The sequence below is a fragment of the Quercus robur genome, chromosome 7 (genome assembly GCF_932294415.1).
Source record: "Quercus robur chromosome 7, dhQueRobu3.1, whole genome shotgun sequence".
Taxonomy (NCBI): Eukaryota; Viridiplantae; Streptophyta; class Magnoliopsida; order Fagales; family Fagaceae; genus Quercus; species Quercus robur.
The window spans coordinates 38,149,224-38,164,473 of NC_065540.1; positions in this window are offsets into that span (position 1 = coordinate 38,149,224).

A 15,250-nucleotide genomic window follows, 5' to 3' on the forward strand; every position below is an offset into this window, starting at 1 on the left:
ATGAAGTAAGAGGAAATAAGATTTATTAAGAAATGGAATAAGAACAATATTTTACTTCTTTAAATTATATGACTAAAAAGGACCCCATATATAGACTGTATTGATGTCTTCTTTTTGTTCGATAGATGTTCTTGGACCTTAGTAAAAAGCAATGTTCTAAGTTTTGATAATGTGGTAAATTAAAACTTATCTTTTGATAGTAGGTTTTAGGCCTAAATGCCAAAATACACTTTTTGATTGTGTGCAACTAAGGTATAATGATTATTTGAACTAAATTACTATTTTTTTTTATAATCTAATAGTTACAATAGATGATGAGGAATTGACAATGTCATAAGGTACTAGTTGAACTACTTGGCTCCTAGTGACATCACCACTACTTGTACCTATGAAGCAAGACTAGGTAACCAGCTATAGAAAATTAGTAAACAATTTTGAATAGTAAACCAAGGTTTTCATAGTATGATTATAGAAATATAATTATACAGAAAGTGTATTTCTTAAATTATTTTTGTTTCAAATGCTAAATGTCATATATATATACACATATAACATATAATATACATATACATATTTTACTAACTATGATTTATATTATATTATTTATTACTGAGGATTTTAGCTTAAAAAATACAAATTGATTCACCCAATGGGAACGTGCATGGATAATTTAAAAATTATGAGTAAGAGAAAACCGAAAAAAAAAAAAAAATCACTTCATTTTAGCAAAATTTTACCATATTAAAATTAACAAATTCAACTAAAAGTTCTGTAAATCAATTAGTACTTGGTGTTCAAACAGAGAAGTTCGAGTTTAGATACACATTCCCAACTATCAAATAAAAGAATCAGGAAATTTATGCAATTTTTTTTTTTTTTAAATCCATTAGTATTCTCATAAATTAAAAATTTTCCATCCTATCTCTATGATTTAGAGAATATAGATGACCTTTTTGGTAAAATCCTCAGCTCAAAGTCCACCCAAACAAAGCATTAATTTGCAAATGAATGCAGATGCAAACAAATCACTTTTTTCGTTCAAATGTCCCACCATGTCCCTGGACAACTTTTTTGGGGAAGGGTAAAATATACTAACATAGACCTTGGGTATTTTTAATTTTTAATTATTTTTAGGAGAGGCAATTTTCACTTTGGGTATAGGTGAGTGAGTCGTAGTGAACACAGAAGACATAGGAAAGATCCTTTATATGAAAACAAAGTAAAACCCAAGAAAATGATTTACCTCACAAGACCCAAGATTGATAAAGGTTGAGAGGTAGCTTAGCTAGGGAAGCTTTCAGTTTAGGAAACTGAGAACCCACCTCCCTTTCTATCTCTCAGCCTCTCTTTCTGTCTCATTCAGGCCATAGAGCTTTCCCCAAAAGAAATTTTTTAGGCTCTGAAATCTGTAGTAAAGAGAGTTTCCCAATAACATACTCAGCACCATATTTTTATAGAAACCAGGCAGCAAACCCCATGCATTTTGACTCTCTCAAGTCTAACCCTCTCATTGACTATAGCCTAAGCTTCAAACACCAAAGCTCTAAAACAAACAAAATCCAAAAAGTTTCTTCATAAAATAAATATTCCTCAGTCATTTCAGCACAACCCCACCATAAAAAACACCACCCCCCAATCTTTGGTCTTATAAAAGTGTGAAAAAGAAGAGAGTAGAGAGTACTCCATGCCATGATTTGGGTTCTGAGAAAGAAGAAGATGGGTCTGAGAACAGAGTTGGCATGCTTGTCTCTGCTTCTGCTGATGCTACTACAGTTTGAGACTCCATGTTTTGCTGCTGGGATTGGAAGATTTACCAGATTCAAAGTTGGGTCTAATTCTGAGCTCAATCATGTTAAACCTCATGGTGGATTTAAAGGAAATGCAGACAAAGATAGTGAAGGAGTTTTTGGTGCTGAAAAGAGAAAAGTCTACACAGGTCCAAACCCACTGCATAATAGATAAAGTTTGTAGAGAAACCTAGTATGTTTTCTATATTTCAAGCTATGAAATCTTTCTTGGCCTACTTTCCATTTTTGTCCTCTTTTACTTTTCCTATATTTTTCATTTTTTTTGGAAGCATTTTTTATGCTTGAGGCCTTTCAATATTTCAAGTAATCTTACAGATGTATATGAAAGTTTAGTTTTGAGATTTTGGTGAGGAAATATACTTATTTGTTAATAATAATATATTGGAAGAAGTACTTTTTCATGAACATTAATGCCATTAATGGGGTTGTTGTTGTTAATGAATATTGTCCTGCTTTTGCTTTAGTTTGTTAGTGGTGTTTGTTACTCTCTGCAATTGCTCTTTTGTAGAAATGATCATGTTTTTCAATGAGCTTTTTACTTTGTTCTTACTGAGATAATAGGTTTTCCTTCTCTTCCAGATTTAGTACTGCATAGAGAGAAATTTGTTTGTAGCTGCGCATGTGCGTTATGATTTATGATGCATGTGTGTGTGTTCACATTCACTAATATATATATATATATATATATATATATATTCTGAGAATTCTTTGAATATTTGATTATTTCTTAAAGTATAGTATTTTTCCTATTCTTTTACTATTCTTCAGGTTGATGTAATTCTTCACTATTCTCTAGGGTAGGTGTAATTCTCCTATTTCCTCATATACTAGGTAGAATCCTTTAAAATGGCCCCAAGTTTACCAAGTATATATCTAGGACCTATGTGCATGTATGCATCTCTCTCTCTCTCTTTCTTCAATAATATAAGATGATTTGTGCCATAAATTTGCATATTTATTTACAGTTTTACATTTGAAAAATAATCATTAAGTGAGCTGAAGCAGAGTAACATTCGAACGGTCTACAGTGACCAAGGCATATTAATTTCTCTGTCTTGAATGATTATGAGGCGACCCCACTGTAAGTTTGATTTTGATTCTTTGCCAGCCATATGTCCACTATTATATAACAAGCTCTCTTCAAAGTAATAATCTTCATATTTTACACAATCATTTGTGGAAATGACCCCTTTTGTAACACGCTTTTGTTATGAACTATGGGCTTTTTGTTTTCTTCTTTCAATCGTAGATGATGTTTTGTGTAACAAAGTGAAAGCGGTTCGTTTCTTAGTTTTACTACCAGCTCTTACTGTAGATAGTATTTTTGTGATATATAATATATAAAAAAGTTTTGCTTCAATGAAAGACTTCAAAATCAACATTGTAATGACAGGGTGGTTAAAAGTACACATAAAATTTTGTTTGTTGGGTTCTGTAAATTAAGGAAAAGTAGCCAGGAGCTTTTGAAGATTTTTCTATCATTTTAGAACTTTTTATCTGTGTTTGTTTCATTTCCCTGATTGTAAAAAGCTTGGAAAGTACATTTTATTTGGGAAATAGAAAGTTAGAAACTTTCAACTATTTTTTTCCCTCCTATAATTTTTTTTCTAAACTATTTTTTTTTTTTTTTCATATGAGACAAATGAATAGAACCCATTTATTTTTTTAAGGCAAAATCGGAGATCACATATTCTAAAAGACCTTCATCCACTCCTTCTCTATTCATCATAAAATAAGGAATTCTATTTTGTTTTAAAATTCTCCAAATTCGTCCTAATATCTTTTAATCAAATTTATTCATTAAAACTCCTAAATTAGTCACTATGACTTGCATGCAAATAATTGGAAAAGAAAAGGTATGAAATCAAATGTTAAATATGCATGTACCAAGGAATTAATAGTTTATCTAAAGATGGAAGAGGGTTTATTACCTCTCTTTATGTAAGTTAAACATTATGTCTCCAATTATTTTACCCACCAAAAAGTTGAATCACAATTTATCACACACCACGAAGTCACAAACTACAAAGCAAAAGGTCGCTTTCTTATATGCATGACAAAAATGTCGCAGTTGGCATAGAGTAGAGTATACATAATTCATAAGAACACCCATTTCAAACTTTTTGATACGAAATTCTATAAGGAATGGACCCATCTCACCTTACCTGCTTTTAATCTGCACAAACATGGATTTGTGATAGCCTTCACTAATTGGTTGCCATAGTAGCTGCAGCGCCTACAATTAAAAGGAAACGTAGAAAGAACAAAAATCATATTGCTATGACTTATGAGAAGTTAAAAGGTGGAAGAAATTGACCATTCAAAACATGTGACTAGATCACTTGAGAAAAGAGGGTCCATATTCATACGGCATAAAATCATATAAAAGATTATCCTTTCTTCATATATACGGCATTAGATATGGAGGGATTTTGTTTTTATTTTACGTTGTGTAATTTTTCACATTTCTTTTTGTATTATTACCTAGTTTGTAAGCCAGGGAACCTTGTTCTATCTTAGGACCATTTATACAAATAACAAGGTGCCCAGGGAAAAAGACAATGGGTGCAAGGAAGAACTGACTTTATATGCTTGGTAGGTGTGCGTGGTGCGTGGGGGAAAAATCAACTTCACTTTTATAAGAATAATTATAGACACAACATTTTCTACTTTTTTTCTTCTTTTTTTTACTTGTTTTGTTGGCAAGTTTTTATCAATTATCACATTATTATGGGATCATTATCACTATTTCATTATTTATCTTTAACAACATTTTTTCTTTTTTTGAGAAAAAATTATTCTTAACAACTTGATGTCTCACCAATTGCTAAAAATATTATATATATATATATGAGTCCAAATATAGGCTTCCTTCTTGTTTTCAAATTATAGAATATTTTTGGATTATAAAATGCTTTCCGGGAATTTAGCTGGTTTGATGACTCAAAAGAACAAAGAAAATATTTCCAAAATGAATTAATCAAAATTATCATTGCAAGTTGCAACACGCAAGCCCCTCTCTCTCTCTCTCTCTCTCTCTCTCTTAAGAAGAGAAGTGAAAATTTTTATTACAATAATTATGTACTATAGTAGTCGTAACATATTATGTAAGGTACTTTTTTTTTACAGAGAAATTATATAAGGTACCTAGAAATGTTATGTGGTGAACTTTAAAAAAGAAATAACTTCTTATAAAATATATTAGATAGATTAAGAATATGTATGATGCAACCGCTACTAGTGTGAGAACAAGTAGAAACATCTCAAGTTACAAGTGAGGTTCTTATCAAAATAGGTTTGCATTAAAGATATATTAACATTAAGTCTATATCTTTTTGCACTAGTAATGAATAAATTCACATGATCAATTCTAGATAAAGTCTGTTGGTGTATACTTTTTGCAAGTGATACAGTTTTAGTTGATGAAACTAAACATTGTACAGTTCAAAAGGATTTGTAACACTTGTGAACATGTGAAGAAAAATAATGGTTTTTGAAACTACTTGAATAACTACAACTTGGAAAGTTCCACCAAGTGAAATTGATCTCGGTCGAGCAAAACAATAATTGAACCCCGAAAGTTCGCATGTTTCTTGCTCGATTGAGAATATTAGACTTCGATTTTTCTAATTCCAATAGGAGAAGGTTGTGTTGTTTTGTTTTAACCTACCTATAGAATACAAGTGAAGCTTGATTAATTTTTTAAGCCAAGAAGGTTGACGTACCATTGAGCATCTTAAGAGCCTACCCTTGTTTTCAAAACCCAAAAATCTCCTTCTTGTTCTAGTTCTAGTTCTTGGTCTTGCTCCCGGTCCCCATGTTATACCTTTAACCAAGAACTTAAATATTCGTGTTTGTAGAAACCATAGAGTTCTCTGCCTTGCATCGATGCATGCATTGAGATTCTGGAATTTCGACTTGAAGCGGACATGTCATTCATTAAGTTGTCTACTAGGTCAAGTATAATCTAAATACAAAAGTTTTGAGACTATGTAAAATCCTTCTTTTATAGTGAATTTCTTTAGGATTGACCAAATTATATGAAAGTTTTTATTTATATAATTATTTGAAAATACAAAAATTATTAATAATTTTTCATGCAAGCCAAATGATAAAAAAAAAAAATTAAAAAATTAAAAAAAAAAAAAGAGGTTTTCTAGCTCATTTTCAAGATTGCAATCAAACAAACAAAAAATTACCCAAAAAAAAAAAAAAAAGTTGAGTTTATTTAAAGAGATTAAATTCAATAAGGACATGGTGTAAAAGCCTATGTTTACGCCATCCAATAATATTGTGCCATGTCAGGTTTTTTAAAATAATCGTACATAAAATATTAAGCCGTAATATACACAATTACTATCTATTTCAGTAGAATAAAACCCTAGACTAAACTTCCTTTAGAACCAATGTACCTTGGGAAGTTGCAAGGAACCAATCATTCTCAACCAAACCTCAAGGTCCTTGTGCAAGCCTATCTTGATCAAGTGATTTCATCAGTGCAAGCGGCAAAGCAATCATGATTTTCGCTCAAAAGGTGCATCAATTGTCTCTATTGAAATAGGACTTCAAACACATCAAGTTTAAAGGTTCATTTGCTTATTTTCCCAAGCCACCACAATCTACACTTCAATTGAATCATTGAGAATATTTATTAAAACAACGAACACACACCCATGTGAATCATTTGTTTGATACTTCCTTGGTTGAAAATGATTGGTTCCCGACAACTTCCCAAGGTGTATTGGTTCTAAAGGAAGTTTAGTTGAGGATTTTAACTTTTAATCTACTGAAAAATATAGTAATTAATTGTGTGTATTATGGTTTAATATTTTATACGCAATTATTTTTAAAAATCTTACGTGACATAATATTATTGAATGGCATAAACATAGACTTTTATACCACGTTCTTATTGAATTTAATCTCTTATTTAAAACATACTTAAGATTCATCAGAGCTACTATGAAGAGTTGATTGCTAATCACCTACGATTTGGAATTTGTAGTACTTTATTTTCTCACAACTAAGTGAGGAGCTACTATGAAGAGTTGATTGCTAAATGATTTCAACATCTGTGGGTTCATGCCTTCACTGAATGCAAAAACGAGTGTTAATAATCAGTACCAGTTTAGTACACTAACAGACTAACTTTGTCCCTCTGACTTGACTTCTGCAGTGATTTTAATGAAAAATCTTGTGCCAAGTTGGCAAGTTTTGGCACCAAAATTCAATTCATTTATGAGTTCATTTTATTTGTTGTTCTTTTGGGAACCAAAGACTGAAGATAGGATAGGACAGGACAGGAGATTTATTAATCTTAAGCACTTGGGCAGGTCCTGAGGACCATGTCCACCATTAATAAGATCCAGAAACTACCAAACTGCAATACAGTGTAAAAACTATTCCAAAGCACACAGCACCACCCAACAAAAGCTTACAAAAACTCAGAGATTTGAAAACTCTTTTAACGCCAGTGGCGGAGGGAGGGGGCCATGCCCCCTGGGTGTTCCTAAATAACCCCCTCTCCCATTATTTTATGAAAAAAATTAAATTAGTTCAATATTATATATAATTGGCCCTTCACTTTTAGAAATAAAATTATACATGTCAATTTTTTATCCTCATAATATTCACTTTTTGCGGTATACAACTCGTTAACCTTCTTTTTTTTTTTTTTTTTTTTTTTTTGTTAATTTAATAGTTTGAAAATGAGAGATTTAAATCCTAAATATTTTCGTTGAAAACATTAAAAAATATCGACCAATTAAGCTATAGAACTCTTACCTAATTAACTTAAAATTAATTGAGTTGCACACACATGTTTTCTAAAACTATTGTTATGCTCTAATGTGTGATATTTAATCTATCAAATAAAAAATCATGATTTGAAATGTTTTAAGAATATTACTTATGATTAATAAAATTTAAAGATAATTATACATTACTTGAGGAAAATATTTTTTTTTTAATAATATAAAATTTACTTTTATATAAGAAAATAATATTTATATAATAAATCATGTTAAATACATGTTTTGAGTATAAATTATTCAAACATAAATTTATGTATAAATGTGTGTTATTTTGTGAATCTAAGAATTATTAATAACTAATTGGTATTTTAATCTGATGATAAAGAACAATCATTAAGAGTGGCCGATAAATTGAAACTCACTTAAAATAAAAAGAATTATTAATAATTGAATATATTTAGTTTGGTCCCTAAAAAAATTTCATGGTTATTCAGTGATCATACATGGCCTAGTAGAATTCCATCCAAGGGTGTTCATCGATCAGTCGGCATGGTTGGTAACCAATTTGGACCATTTTGAGTCATTTTGGTTAATGTCGGCTAGGAATGGCAACGGGTCGAGTTCGGGCCGAGTTATTTCATACCCGGACCCTACCTGCAGGTCAAGACCCGTGGCCCGGACCCGGACCCGGCCCGTTTACTAAACAGGTTATTTTTCCAGGGCCCGAACCCGTCTCGCCAGGCCCCGTGAGCCCCACGGGCCCCGTTAAGCCCTACCAGATCAGGGCCCATTCCATTGCCCAATCACAAAAAAAAAAAAAAAAAAAAAAAAAAAAAAAAAAAAGTTTGCCTGATACTGATTTTCTCAACAACCAAACAATAGGGGACACTCAAGAAAATCCAAATTGGAAACCCTTTTTTTTCATTACAAAATTTTCCCACATCAAAAGTAAAAACAAGAATTAACATATAGACCCTACAAAATCAAATCAAACAAGCCGATCATATTCAACAAAAATAACACTTAACTAGAAAATACAAATTTGATTCTTTGAACAAAATGAACGATTTTCAGTGCAAAAGCATGAGTTCTCAATGAGGTGAGAAAGATGAGAGAGTTGTGGCCTTGTGAGGTGGAGGAGGGTCCGACAAGGTGATGTCCGTGAGGAGAGGTGCTTGATCTCTTGAGGTGCTTGTCGGCGAGGTCGCTTGAGGGAGAGCGGTGACACTAACAAAGCTTGGGACGGCAGTGAAGGCTTGGGACGGTGACGAAGGCTTGGATTAGCGGTGAGAGGTTGGGTAGTTGGCCGAAGGTGAGATTGAGAGTGAGTGAGATTGTGACTTGTGAGTGAGATTTGTGAGTTAGAGAGTGAGATTTGTGAGTGAGAGAGTGAGACTAAAGAGAATAGAGATAAGGGGATGGCTGTGTGAGCTGAAAGGAAATGAGGATTTAGAAATTTTAGGGTTTATAACATTATATATATATATATATATATATATGAGGATATTTTAGTAATTATATAATTATATATATCCGAGTTAGGTCAGGTTTGGGTCGGATTTTTACAAAAACCCGAACATGGTTCGGGTTTTTTTTAAAAAACCCAAACCTAACCCTATTCCTTATCGGGCCGGGTAAAATCCGACCTATTAGGATCGGGCCAGGTACCTGCGGGTCAGGCAGAAATTGCCATCCCTAATGTCGGCCAAAATTTAAATTCCAGGCAGATTAGATTGATTGATTGATTGATTTTCTTTTTTTTTATTTCATTACCTTTTTAGCTGACTTTTCTCTACATTTTACCTCCCTCTCTCTCTTTCTCTCTCCAACACATCACTAATCACTCTCATCTCACTCTTTTTGTATTTTCTTAACTCTTTCTCCTCTCATTCTCACTCTAATCATTCTCTTTCTCTTTATTTTCTTTGTTATCTCTCTCCATCACACCACCATCTACTCCCCTTTCTCGCGGTGAGAACAAACTCTAACATTGTCGTTATTCTTTTTGTTTTTTCCTCATCCCCCATCAATCATTTATTATCTTAATTTATTTTATATTTTAAGTATATCTTAATTGTGAAATATATGTAATAGTATATTATTAATTGATTTAAGATATTGTATTGACTTTTTTTGAGGGACAAGATATAGTATTGACTTGATAAATAAATATATACTCCAAAATAGTATATCGTTACCGAAATATTTCTTTCCAATAGATAAACCAAAACAAGCACCAAAACAGGCTTAACAACTTTGATTTGTTAGACACCAACTTAAATAAAATTACTTTATTAGGTAATCATTCCAAAATTTATTACTTATTACACAAATTAATGCAATTAATTAATTATTACATAAATAATTTGAGGCTTCATTTGAGTTTTTAAGCCAAATTACATCGACCTCACTTAAGGTTTCACAAAATGGCACTCTCCCCAAACATTTCATGAAATGACACTTTCATCCCTTAAGATTTTATAAATGCAACAAATAAGTCAATCCTCACTCACATTGACACTCTCATCTAATGGAATATCCTATTAGAAAAGTAATGATGTGAGAGCTAATGGACTTATATGTTATATTTATAAAACCTCAAGGGTGAGAGTCTCATTTTTTTGAAACATTTAGGAGGAGTGTCATTCGTGAATCCTCAAGGGAGGTTGGTTTAATCTACCCTTTTTCTTTATTATTACTTTAGAAAGTTAACAATAATATGTTTATTCCCACCCCCCCCCCCCCCCCCCTTCTCTTTTCCACTAAAACTCTAACATTCATGATTTCCCCTTATTTTTTCTTACCACCTTTTTCGTTTATAGGCTTTGAGCCTTAAATGACATTGATAAAACAAAAAGAAAAAAAAAAATTTCCTTTTATTTTTTTGAATGAATTTTGACATAAAAAAAATTAAGTTCTCAAACAATGCTCTAAATTAAAATAATAATAAATCAACTAACAGGCTTAGTAATTATAGAAATAATGTATTTTTTTTTTCATTTGTTTCTCAACAATGCTCTTAAAATTTTTTTATCATTCATAATTTTGAAAACTTCATTAGTTTCAATGGAATTTTTTTATTTGCCTTGTTAGACAACTTAGTAAATTATATTTTAAATGACAATTTTTAGAATTCATTATGAATATGATAATAGATGAATTTTATTTAAGGAAATATTGTCATTGAGTTTTATTATATTAATATTGAAATATACCGATTTTTTTTTTTTTTGGGTATATATCTAATATCAAACTACACAACATTCATATAATCATTAGAATTTAAAAGATGATAAGTTCTCTTCAACCGTTATATATGTGTAGTGTACAACTGTTATAACTCACCCTCTCAGAGAAAAACTCGTAGGACCAACCCAACCTCAAGTGCATTTAAGGATGTTTTCAATGCTCCATTATATTTGGAGTCCATGTAAAGGCATCACCTACCTTTCTCCGACCATCAACTAATCATTTTTCACATATATCTGTGTTCTTTTTTGAAGGATTATAGGAGGATTTGAAGTTATGAACAATTCAATAGGACAATGACTTCCTTACAAATTGATATATATTATATTAAAAAAGAGAAGTTCCAAACTTTTGAGACAAAGAACAGACGATCTGGGGAAATGACATTCTGACGAATATTCATGCTGATTGTAATGCTTATTTAGCTCAAACTTTTGGATTATTAGAAGATTATTGACCCTTGCTTTCTACTTACTTCTTACACACAAAAAATAAAAATAAAAATAAAAATAGTACTTATAAAAGCCATAAATTAAGGCACCTCATAAAACAGTGAAAGGAAAATAATAATTAAAAATATATGATAGTGACATTTGTCAATTTGAGATGAAAAGAAAATAATAATTAAAAAAAAAAAAAAAACTATGATACACAAACCGAAATGCTCTGAATAAAACAGACCTATCTACGGTTTTGGCTATGAAAATGACCTTGGTAGGAGAAAAACACCAATGCTCTTTATCGACAGGTATTGGGGCCCTCGTTTTTTGGTGTGGCGACGTGTCCACTGTTGGAGTATTAGTCTTGTTAGATTTGAGTTTGTTTTAGGAGTCAAGCTCAAAACTGAACACCAACTCAAAGAAGATCAATGGCTACTATTGCACTTTTACGGCTACATTAAAAACAAAACCCAAAAAATCCAAGAAAAAAAAAACAATAGAGGAGCTTTAATCATATCAATAATAAATTAAATAGCAAAATGGTATAGGTCCAACAGTAAATGAAAAAAAAATAGTGAATTTCAAATAGTAATTTTTTTTTGGAAATAATGCGTTGAGTAGTGAAGTACTAGTGAAGCAATACGCATCTAATAATAAAAGAAGGGTAATGGAACCCACCAAACGGTAGGCTAATAGTGAATTACCATGAGTTCAACGATTAAAACAATTTTCAAATTCAGAGGTAAAGAAACAATAAATTATCATGAATCCAACTACCAAAGTCTAAAAGGAAATTTATAAGTTCAGTCATGAAATTCCAAGAAAATAATACAATACAAGTCCAGCGATAAGATATTTGTAAACTGGTACAAGTTTAGCAATGAAACTTTTGGTTCAAAGGGCAAACTTGAGTGTGATTGGCGAGAGTGTGTGACCAGCTGAGCACAAGGGTAAAAACATATTGAGGGTTTAGCCCTAACCCCGAGACAAAATCCACCAAGTAAAATTGAAGTTGTACAATATAAATGAACTCTAACTTCTATTGCTATCTTCAATTAAAAATTAAAAATTTACTGCAGTGACTACACACAACTTCAACCCAATTGAACTCCTCTTATTCTAGATTTTGCCAACACAAATCTCCCACACGTGACTTCAAGGACCACTCTAACACTGTGTTTGGTTTGGGTGATTTTAGGGAGGATGGAAAACATACGGAGGAAAAGTGGGTGGAAAACAGTATTTTCCACTGTTTGACAAAATAAGGAAAACACTGAGGATGGAAAACCCGGGAGAAAATTTTCTCTCCCGGGCCCACAAATCTCATCTTCCCAAATCGGGAGGAAAATTGTGAGGAGAATAGTGGACTTATAGCATTTTTACACAAATGCCCTCTAGAATCAAGTTATAAAAAAAATAAAAATAAATTTTAAAAAAAAAAAAAGAAGAAGAAGAAGAGAGAGAGCTGCATCTGCTAGTGCTGGAAGCCTAGAACGTCCTTGAATGACAGAGACAAAGCAAATAAAAGAAAGGGGATAGAGATAAGGACAACGTGTGGAGGAGAAAAAAACAAACAAAAAACAAAACATATGGATGAAATGAAGACTGAGAAAGGAGAAATAATATAAAGGATAAAAAATCTTGAAAAATGTTACTACAATATTTTCACAATAAATTTTAAGTAACAGATTGTTATTAGTTAATATTGGTGAGTAAAAAAATAATTTTAGTGGTGGGTTCAAATTAGAACTAGTAACAACTTTCCACATAAATTTTGTTGTGAAAGTATTGCGAAAAATGTTATGAACGTAAAACTTCTCGTTGAAAAATATAATTGTTGGTAAATTTTATATTATTTAATGAGTACAAATAAATATATTTTTTACCTATTATGTAACAAGAGTAAAATAGTCAATTTATGTAAACTACATTTTCTATCCTCTCACTTTTCTTTTCAACCAAACAAAAGAGTTTTCCACCCTCTCACTTTTCCATCCCTCCAACCAAACACACACGAGGGAAAACTAAATATTTTCTATCCTCCCACTTTTCCATCCTCCCACTAATTTTCCATTCTCCCAATTTTCCACTCCTACATCCAAACAGACCCTAAAGATTCTTCACAATAGCTTAACTGTGTTTGTCACTATGGCATCAACTAGATCACCAAGCAACAGCTACACCATTCTTCAAATCCACTTTTGTGTCTTTAGTATGTTTGTAAACTTGAGAGAGAAGGTACAAACCTTATATATACATGAAAGGTTCTCTCTTCTCTTGTTTGGTCGACAACCAATGACCCATTTTACACTCTAGGAAGTAGACTCGAATTCCAACTCATTGGTTGACATAATGGGTAAGTGTCTAGTATCATGATTCTCGATCGACTGACTAGCTATTGAGATTAATCTCGATTGATTGACTAGCTGTCGATAAAGGTGTGGTGTCAAGAATCCAGTAAATGTTTTTCTCTTCTGAGACTTGAGTCTTGAATTTGAATTAGACCTTAAAAACATACAAGACTTAGAATTTTGTTCACGATTTGCCAGCTTAAACATTACAGACTTAACACTTGAAGGGCTTTTAGTGAGGTGAAGTGAGGTAGAAAGAGATTGTGTGCGGAAGAAGATTTTTCTTAGGTGTTTTGTGCTGTGAACAAGAAGATGTCACGGATTTTCTGTTTGGGGATGATGGTTATGATGCTTGGTTCTTGGTTGTTTCTTGATGTGTATTATGGGATGAGATAAGATAATGTTCTAGTGTTCCTCTTGGTCCCTTTAGCTTTAAATAAAATTAGAGGGCCAAGGTTGAAAATATGAGAGAAATATCCAATATCCAACGTGTGTGGATGGTTTCCCACTTTTTGGACTGGATTTTGACACCCCACTTGGACAATGGTTAAAAATAGTAATGTGGGTCATTTCTAAGTCACTTATTTATTAGTCTATTTTTTTTTTCCAAAAGGCTTAATCGCAATTTTGCAATAAATGTGGATCAAACTAGAGAGAAAGTGGAAAACTTGTCCTTCTAAATAGCAGTTGAGTGCATGGACTTCGACCAATGAAAATCCTACTATGCACCAGTCCCTTCTGGAACCTAGAAAGCTAAATGCACTGGCAAAGCAAAAGTGCCAGTGGATTGAGTCGCGTCTAGTTTACTCTGGTTTGTACGCTGATAGATTGACTTCTATTGAAAATTCTATCTAAATAATTCTGCTTGAATTAAATTAAGAAGAATGTTAACCAGCACCGCTAGGTGCTTATTAAGGGCAGAAAAAACAAAAAATATTTGTCAGGAAAAGTAAAAAATAACCTAAAATAGTATCTGTAAACTGAAAAAGTAACATAAATTGAGAAATAAGACACAATTTTTTTCAGAAAAAGGTGTGCTGCCCGTTAACACAACCCTTAAATTAAATCCTCTAAATTTTAATTAGCAAATAAAATATAATAAAATAAAATTATTTTCGTGATTTATTTTGTTAAAAAATAAGTTGTGAAAAAAAATACTATCATGCTTAGAAAAAGTGAACTTATAAAAAAAATGTACTAAAGCTCAAATACGTAATCTCAAATGCAGTCCCTTTTTTTCTTTTTCTTTTTTTGATTTTTTGCTAAATCTCAAACACAGTGCATTGAGTCACACATTCCTCTCCCTTACTAGGCATTTGGCATTCGGTGCATAATTTCAAACAGGTTTTAATTAGCTCAATTGATTAACTCTTTTGTTGTCGAAAAAGAGATCTAGACAACTCTACTCTACTCTACTCTCCCTTGCTCCCCGTCCCTCCCCCTTTATCCAAATAGGCTATATAAGTTCTAGAAGTGAAGAAAAAAAAAGGCACAAGTTTAATTAAACTTATGGGCATCATAAATACATACGTAACAAAATATCCCATAATCAAATATGGGTGGAGGGGTAAAGTTGTGAGTTCAAAGTCTCACTAAATGCATATGTAACTTATCATTAATAATAATATTAATAATCTAACCTACGAGTA